The sequence below is a fragment of the Cavia porcellus genome, unplaced genomic scaffold, assembly GCF_034190915.1.
Source record: "Cavia porcellus strain 051 isolate PalLab524CR breed Dunkin Hartley unplaced genomic scaffold, mCavPor4.1 scaffold_27, whole genome shotgun sequence".
Classification (NCBI taxonomy): domain Eukaryota; kingdom Metazoa; phylum Chordata; class Mammalia; order Rodentia; family Caviidae; genus Cavia; species Cavia porcellus.
Genome location: NW_026947510.1, coordinates 36,886,816 through 36,896,466, shown reverse-complemented (window position 1 = coordinate 36,896,466; position 9,651 = coordinate 36,886,816).

Sequence of the window (9,651 nt, the reverse complement as noted above, 5' to 3'; positions counted from 1 at the left end):
ATTCATCTAAGATACTTTATAAATAGAATCCAATTTGTCAGGATCCAGAGGACAACGTGAAACAGAACAGTAGGAAGTAAATTACTTTTCCTATTGTTGCTGTGATACATTATCATGCACTCAGTAACTTAAAGCAATATGATTTATCTTCATACAGTGTTGTATCTCAGAAGTTTGAAATGGTTCCTATGAGATCAAATCCATGTTCCAGGGCTGAGTTCCATTCTGCTGGCTCTAGGAAGAATTCCACTTTCTTCCTCACACTCCTTTCTACTGTTCCAGGGTTGTCCAGTTCATTCTCCTATCCCAGCTCATCACTGTGTTATGCACTCTGCCTTCTGTTTGCACATTTAGGGGTATTGTAATTACAATGGATCACCAGCATTGATCTCTTATTTTAATGTCATTTGATTAAGAAACCTAATTCCCTTTTGCCACATCACATGTCATAGTCTCTGGTTCTGGAAATAAAAAGTTTACATGTTTGGGAAGCCACTAGTGTTTCATTTCAGACAGAAGTGACCTTTTATTTTTTTCCACTGGATTTGGTTCAGTGGGAGGCAGGACGAATAGGCTTTTTTATGATGACACTAAAGTTTAAAAAAATATATAGGGACTTATGGAAAATGTGGCTTATAATATTTCCTTATCTATTGTATCTTTTGGTGTGTTTCATTGTACAGATTGTTAAATGGATGCTATAGGTTTTATATTATAGATATACAAACTACCATTTATATACCGTATAAGTTTGATATAAGATAGTTCAAATATGTTAAGTTATATAACATACTTAAAGTCTAAAGTACCACTGTTTCATGTTTAATGAGACATGCTTAGTGAATGTTTTCTGTATTCATGACACTGGGCTATGACAGTATGTTAGAGGATGTGAGAGGAATCTACCTTCATGGAGAGTCAGTAACAAATGAGTATGCAGAGCAGAACAATAATCATATAGTCAGAAATTTTGGGACAGTCTGGTCAGGATAAGGTACCAGAGATAAATGCGTCAACTTGCCAATTATATCATCAAATTGCTTTGTTTGTTCAGTATACCCAGGGATTATTCCAATTTACATGATTTCTTCCTTAGACAAGAGGGACTTAATGCACTTCATTCACTGGAAATACAATGTTAGCCACCCCATCACTATTCATCTTCCGTGTAAAAACCTTGCTGTTTGATTCCACATAGACCAGAACCAAAAGAAGCTGAGAAGATTCTGAATTTTTCTCACATTCAGAGAGCTCATCAGTCTTCAAAAAAAAGAGGGACATGTTGATGGGAGACATGAGATACAGAATTTAAGTCATTGTAAGTGCAATGAGAAAATTTTAGAGAATTTTAAGCAAAAGAAGTAGCGTAATCTTTGTTTTGAAATGGTCTTGCTGAGTATTGTGTGGAAAGTCATCAGGCCCTTGATAGAGGGGAACAATAACATCAGTACTACTGGAGGGCTAGTAAAGTCCTCAGAGAGAGAAAATCCTTGCAGAATCAGAGTCCTGGAGAAGACACTAGGCCAGTGGGCACTTTTTATATATTCTGAAGGTAGAGCCCATGAATTTGCTAGTTGATGGTGCCTGGGTGAGAATTCAGAAGTGTTTACTATACTTTTCCTTAGGAACGGGGTGAAACAACTGGTACTCAGGGAGAGAAGATTGGGAGGTGTTATGGGCTAATTTGTGCAAAAGCTGGACTACATATGGAGACAGCAACCTTAAAAGGTGATTTTGTTCAACCGTGACTGCCAAGGAGCCAGAATCTAGTGTGACTGGTGTTCTTACAAGAACAAGACATTCGAACACACAGAGAGACAGGAGGGATTCATGTGCACTGAAGAGACCCCATTGTGGACACAGCAAGGAGGTGACATTCTGGAAGCCATGAAGTTTCTGAAGACCATAAACCTGCTGCCACCTAAACATTGGAGGGCAGCTTCCGAACATGTATGAGGGTGAATTTCTGGTTTTTATGTCACAGAGTTAGTGAGTTTGTTCTTTTTTCTTCCTTTTTTAGTAGCCACTGGAAACTAATACGGAGGACAGCAGGAGTGACAATGTGGAAATCAGGAGATCATATTGTAGCATGTTAACATTGTTTTTAAAAACTTTTTTCGTTTTTGTAATTTTTATGTATTTATTGTTATTTTAAAGAGGATAAAACAGAACAAAATGAATCAAAACAAACCAGTTTAAGAAGTACAGGCCTAAAAGTACTACAAAATCAACAATAGTTACCATAGTGCCCTTGATGTCTTCAAAATAGATGCAGATAACTTTGGACATAGTAAAATCAGACAGAACAGAATAAAATAGAAACAATAAAAACAAGATAATGAATACAATAAAGGACTTCAAAAAAGCCAACAGTAAATCTAAAATTGCTACCATAATATATCTTGCTATCTTTGAAATAGCTGCCCATGCCATTGGTTATAACCAAATCAAACAAAACAAAGCAGGATAAAACCCAACCCAAGAAAACAATGAAAATGATACAGGACTTCAAAACAGATGACCAGGAATTAACAATGGCTATCATCTTCAGAAGGAGATTCCCCATAGATGCTGCACTGCATACTGTTATCCTCTGAATAGATGATGAGACCACCAGCCCTAGACCTGCAAAGCCAGTGAAACACCACACATCACAAACATCAAATTGCATATCACCTCAATAGCTATCATCGCAGCCAGTTTCTCCAGATCATCCCGTCGCTCATAGGTGGGAGAGGATGTTTGGCTCTTTTTGTTTCTCAGCCTGCGTGCCAGAAGGGGCTGAGGTCTGTCTGTCCCTCTGGCAGCCTGTGCATGGTGCTGCATCACAGGAGGGCTTGCTTCTTGGTGACTTCTTCTTCTATTTCCCCCCCCACCCCAATCCAAGAATGGCCAAGCACATTAACTTTGAAACAGATACCAGAAGACAAAAGCATGGCGAAGGTGTTCCTCTCACCTCAAGTGGCTCCAGCTGCCTGCCTTAGGCTTCTCATTCCTTTCAACCCATTCCCTGCAACTGGTTGTCTTCTCAGCTCCTCTCTAACCTGTTTTGATTGTGTCTGGTGAATCCACAGGTGATATTTTCCTTTTATGATATATTAATCTCTTCTCTCCTTGCTGACATTACAGAAGGTCAGAGAAAGGGCTTGAGCTAAGTGACATTTGTCAGATTCGCAGGCTCTATTCAAAGACTATTAATACAAGAACAAGGCTGACTTCGCTGGAATGCCACTTTTGCAGTGGCCCACAAAAGCAAAACAAGTTTGCCTGGCTCTACTCTCTGTGCTTTTTCACTGACCTTCCCTTTCTACCTGAAGGTCTAACATGTGCCACCTGGTCAAGACACTCTTCTCCAGGTCTCTTCTCATAGGCCATCTATTAAAATGGTAAACAAGTATCGAACTAAATACAGTGACATGCAAAGATCAAACCATTATTTGCTGCCTTTCATAAAACCCAAAAAGCACAATCAGAGCTCTTTGCTGCTCCAGTCTCCAGAGAAGACTTTCCCGTTGCTAACGTTTTCTCCCTTTGGAACACACTCCTCTGCAAGGCATGGTGCCACACATTTGTAATCCAAGTTCTGGGGATGTTAAGGGGAGTTGGCTCATGAATATGCAGATCAGCTTGAGCTCCAAAGTCAGAAACTGCTTGAAACAAAGAAGACCAGATTTTTACTCATGCCTAGGTAAAAACACATCAGGTTGATCATCCTGCAAGAGTCACATTATCTGTAGTAAACCTCACTGTTTAGGAGGCTTCCAAGAATCGTATTTTCAGTCCTGCAGAAAGGCCCAGTAGATACACAGCACAGAACCCAGGAGTCCACACTGGACAAGCAAGGCCATATTATCTAGGATTTCCAAGCACATGGCCCTACTTGCCATACCTCCAAAGAAACTGTCCTCAAGTTATCTACAGCTGCATTAAACTAAACCATTACATAGGAACAACATGTGATATGAAGTGATAATAGACACCTAATTATACTGACTTATTTACATTTTAATTAAAGAGATGTACAGGCAAACTGGATGCATAAATATGAAGAGCACTTGAAAAGAGAGCTACCAATTTAGATATCTAAAGTGGTTTTGAAAACTCATATAATATGTTCTCAAATTTTAAAAATGAGAATGAGCCTATCACGGTGGCATTTGCCAATACTTGTAAATACATTAAAGCCAGAGGCAGGAGGATTGATTGTAAGTTTGGGGCCAGCCTGGGTTACTCAGTGAGATCTTGACTCAAAATAAAAAGTGAAAAGGGCTGGGGATGCATCACTGGGCTTCTGGATTGGACCTTCAGTACCACAGCACATCCCCTATACAGACACAAACAAAGGCAGTGATACATATTATGGAGCCTGATTTAGAGAAAATAAATAAAGCCATTCTCCACAAATAAGTGGATAAAAGAGAAAAACAGAGCAAGGATTAATTCAGGATAAAAGAATCAATAAATCAGATCCATGAGGAGAGAATAACATGAATAGGATATTACAGACAAAATCTTGGGTTGAGGAGGAAGCTGAGAAATCATACAGGTCCTCCAGTAAAATAGAGTAAAACAGGAGTACAGTGCAGTGATGTCTTCAAAGGTAGTATCAGGCTTCTGATTCAAGTGAATGTTTTTTGTTAAACAAGCATCAGTGGCAGTGATTCAAACTATTTCCTACATGAAACAAGGCCCACACTCAACTGTACAAAATATGCTAAGAAAGGGAAGGAATGTGAAAAAATCCATGGAAACATAAAATAGCAGGGTTTGTGGTAAGACATGTATGTTCATATTGCTGAGCTGTGGGAATGCTGTGGGACTTCTATGACCACTTACACTACAATAACTCACAAGGTACAAAGAGCAAAATGCTTTAAGATCTCTGGTTCTTCAACAAGGCCTCCACACTTAGGGTGAGCACCAGAGATCCTTGACCAGGCTTCACAAGCACAAGCATAAGCAAGTTAGGGATCAAACTTCTGTTACATAGTTTAAAGTGTGGTACCTTAATGTGTGGCAGAGCTGAGCAGAAATGACATGTATGTCACCAAAACTTTTGGAAACATCACACATAAGATGATTCATGAAATTTGGACTGTACTAACAATTAGAGTTATTGATTACCTTCACTTTGGGCATCAAAGTGACTGCTGACACACATGTACACATTTACTCTGGGCTTCCTTTTGAGAAGGCAAGGTAAGGGAAATGTTTTACTTTATAAAGGATGGAAAAGGAACACTGAGCTGTGGCACTGAAATGCTCAGAAGACTTAACACAAAAGAGTAAAGAAGCAAGAGAAATCCTGGAAGGACCAACTGAATTTAAGGCTGCTCTCAGGATAGTAAAAACCCCGAGGTCCCCTTGAAACTCCACAGCAGGACCCAGGTAAATGTTCAGCAGCACAACAGGGGAAGTGGGAAGACTTTGCGCAGAGGATGTGCAGGCTGAAACTGGAAGTCACCTGTCCCCATAGGACATTTGTCAACCTTGAAAGGCTGGTGACTAACTTTGCGTTTGTTCATGCTTGGTTCCCAGTTTTCCTTGGGAATTTTTCAGGTTTCCATCATTGTATCAGCATTGACTTTTACATGGAAGGAGTGAATATTAGTTTCCTGAAATTCACCACTAACTTGATTCAAGGGGCCTCAAGCAGGGCTACCAATTTGAAAAACAAGGAAGCTTACCTCAGTGACACAACGGGGGCCATGTCTGTTCTTCCTGGCAGAAGCAACTGCATATGGGGACCCATAAAGGGGAAGTGTACCAATTTCATCCCCTCTACCATATAAGAGTCAATCAGTGACTTACTTCTTTCCTGATGTCCCTCTCTAGCATCATGAAACTTTATGGTGGAATGCATAGTTATATGTGTCTGTGACGCTTTTCTTTGTATATTGGCTACTCGGGATGGTTCTGAAAATGTCTGCCAAACTATATAACATATTGGCATCCAATATAATTTTCTTATATATGATGAGGAGCTAGAAGTAGCATAATCAGTTACAGATTCATTTGAGTTTTTCCCCCCACCACTTTCTCATCCCCTGACACTACTGCAATGGGTTCTTCCATTTCTCCTACAAGAGATATAGTGGTGTTGGACCAAAGAGGTCCCCATCTGCATTGCTTCTGGATCCTTGATACATTGCTCCCCGGATGCTGCAATTCAGGAAAATCCAACCCGCTAAATGCAAACTCAGGTTTGGAGGTAGATGGAATTTTTTCAGTGGTTCTGTTTCCTGTCTGTTGCTTATGGTAACTATGTGTTGTCGATCTATTCTCAGCATGAATGGACAAATGGTGGAGACCAATGGTTGACTTGATCTCAAGTGACACTGGATCATAAGTCCTTTTGAATTTTGGCTCATTTTTTTTTATCATAGGTTTTTTTTCTTTAATGGAGCTTTCATTTCTTTTGGGAGAGCACACACTTCTTTGGGGACTTCAGAGCCTGAAAACCTTGGTGATGACTGGGTTGGCTGTAATCAAACTGTGAGACAAGCTCTGAGCACACATTCTGTGTAGTCTCAAAGGGTATATGGAGAGTTGGTGTATGAATGTAGAGTTATCTCTGAGGTAGATACTGGGGTGGAAGTGCTGAAACTCTAAAGGTTGTCTTCTGTATATATTTTCTGTTCAGTCACTGGTGCTTCTTATACAAATGGGTAGCAGGTAGCTGCACAGATAGGGAAGACACATGCTTCTGAAGCTCTGTCCATGCCACATTGAGCCCTGCAAACTTGGGGACAAATGGTTTCACATCTACTGATAACTTCATGCTTCCCCTATCTTCAGGCTCCAGCGTCTCCCTGTCTCCTGCCCAGCCATTGCATGGCAGGCTGGCTAGAGGAGCCTGCACCTGCAGCTGGCTCCAAACTCAAGGTTTTTATAGGTAAGTAAATGCAACTTGAGACCATACTTGTAAATGAAATAAATAAGATCCACATGTGTAAACATCATATTGTCTTCCTAGTATAAAAATTGAAAGAGTAAATAAGATCTAGAATGTACAATATATACGGTGAAATTGAAAAGGAAAGAAACCGCTCAAAAGGAAAGAACAATGTAGGATGGGGGAAAGGAAAAAAGAAAAAGGGAAAAGATTATATATATGACAGATAATTATACTCCTAACCTTTGTTATCTCATCAAAAAGTTTGTGCTTTCATTGTACAATCATTTTTTCATGTCTATATCTTGTAATCTGAACAACTACTTTGAAAAGAAAATACTTTTAAAGCAAAGCAATACACAATATATTAACCACTGTTAATCTTCTATTATTTTGTTTTGAAATCTGTATCATGGTTTTTATACTTTTTTATTTTAAAATAAAAAAGGAAAAAATTAAAACCTATAAAGTGATTGTTAAATGGCCCTGAAAAAAAAATTCAAGAACAATTGTAAAGCACTTTTTAAAGATCATGAGAAGCATAGAGTTGTAAGAAAACTAATATGTTTGTCAATATCCCTGAGATTAAGATCAAAGAAAAGCTAACAATACAAGTGTAGCACCAGTTTAATACATTGGAAATAGTTTTTGTATAATGTAATTTTTAAACTTGTTGAATCACAGGGACATTTAAGAAAGAACGGCTAGCAGCATTGCCCTTCAGGAACACACATGCCAGATCTCAGTACAACTGATACTAGACAATCTCTATCAACACAGAAGACTCCCTGAGTTTTACCAAACATAAGAGAAATCAGATCAGTTATTAAGCTCAATAGTAAACTCACCTCCACACCACCAACACCTAACAAAACAGATAAGAAAAAAGACAGAAAAAACACACATTTAAATAAAGTTATATTTATAGATAACTAAGTTTAGAAAAGCAGTCTGCCAAAATGGATCAAAACAATGCTAATAAATTTAATAAACACAAAAAACTTGAATTAGTTAGAGATTATGTTAAAGCATTTCTTAGAATGCATTGCAAAAGAGCCTTGTGAAAATCAAAGAAAAGAACTCTAGAGAGAGAAAATAGATTCTACATTTCCAATAATGATCTAACAAATTTTCCAAAATAAATCAAGTAATAAACGTTAAAAAATTATCAATAAAATACTAGAAGAAAGTGAAAATGACTGTAAACTCACTAAGTGTTGAAGGAAATAATGTTTAAAAGACTCCCAGAAAGATTTTGGTGAAATTTCTGCATTAAAATATGAAGATAAAATTAAAAGAGCCTCAAAAATATAAAATAAGAAACCAAAAATTAAAAATTGCTAACAAATTCTGAAGCAACATATGAATATTTAACTTGTCACCTGAAAGTTTGGAAGCTAAAAAGTAATAAGGTGAAATTTGTAAGAGTTCTGAGGAATAAATTATAGAACTAAGATTTCTAACATTTATCTATCAAAACTAAGAAATTTTAAAATTGCAAGTTTTAAAAATTTGCATGCTGAAACAAACATGAAAAGAACCAAGAAAATAGTAACAAGGAAACAATGAACTCAAAATAATCTCAGTAATTACTATTAAAATGACTATAATTCTTTTATATTATAACATGTCTGCAATGTATAACTCTCCACATCGATGTTGGAAAATTTCTACATGTACGTAACACATCTTAATTTTTTGTATATTTTTTTTGGTCCCCATTTCCTTTCCCCCACTTGCTGTTCTTTGTCTCTCAGTTTGAAAAAGTTATTTCACCATTTTTTCCTTCAATTTGTTTGTCACTAAATCCTTTTTTCTTCTTCCCCTCTCCTTCCTCCATCTCATTTCCCTTTCCAGTTGAAAAAATTCTATTTCTGAATATCTATGCTCTACTTTTCTTTTTATAAAATAAGTATAATTCTTAATGAAATTGGAAATTATTCCCAAGATTTCGATGATAAGAAATTTAATCTCAAAGTAAAATTTTGGTTCTAATTAGACATGTAAATGAAGTGTGTAGCATAGGAAAAAAGAAAACAACAACACCCAAAAGTAGTTGTAGTTTAAGAGGGGAATTAGATACCCATTAATTATGAATATTAATAAAAATAATACAACAGTATTAATCAGGCATGCTGTTTGAGTTTTTAAAAAGTTAACAAAAGTTAAGTTTCTATCATATAACATAAGAAAATAAATTCTAGATAGTAGAAATAAAAGAATTAAACATTTAAAATTAAGGAAAAGTAAATTATTGGGAAATTAAGGAAAAGTAAATTTATTGGGAAGAAAAAGTTTATGTAATTAATAAGTATTTAAAATGAATTTGCATAAGCTGTGTTTAAAGGTCTAGTTATATGATTAGAAATGATCAGGTAGAGTCTGTGTGTTGTTATTAAAGCCAAAGTACTCTAAATTAATACATGTATAAGTTTTCAAGGAGAGGACAGCAGTCTCCTGAGTTTATTAATCCTTAGTATGCTATTTCTCAGTAGCTACAGAAAAGACTACATTTAAATTCCTAGACTTATTCTTGATAATTATTAAAATGTTTTAAAAATCTTTTAATGCATCAGTCAACAAACTGTGTGTCAAATGGAAAGATAAAAAAAAGTGGAGTAGAATAATGCTCATGGCTAGATTTCTAGGAGTCACAAGCTTGTGTTATGCTAAACTACAAAACTGTTCTCTACAGTAGCTAAAGCTTGACCTTCATTCTTGATTGGAAGCTCACATTACTCCTTGTCTTGTACTTT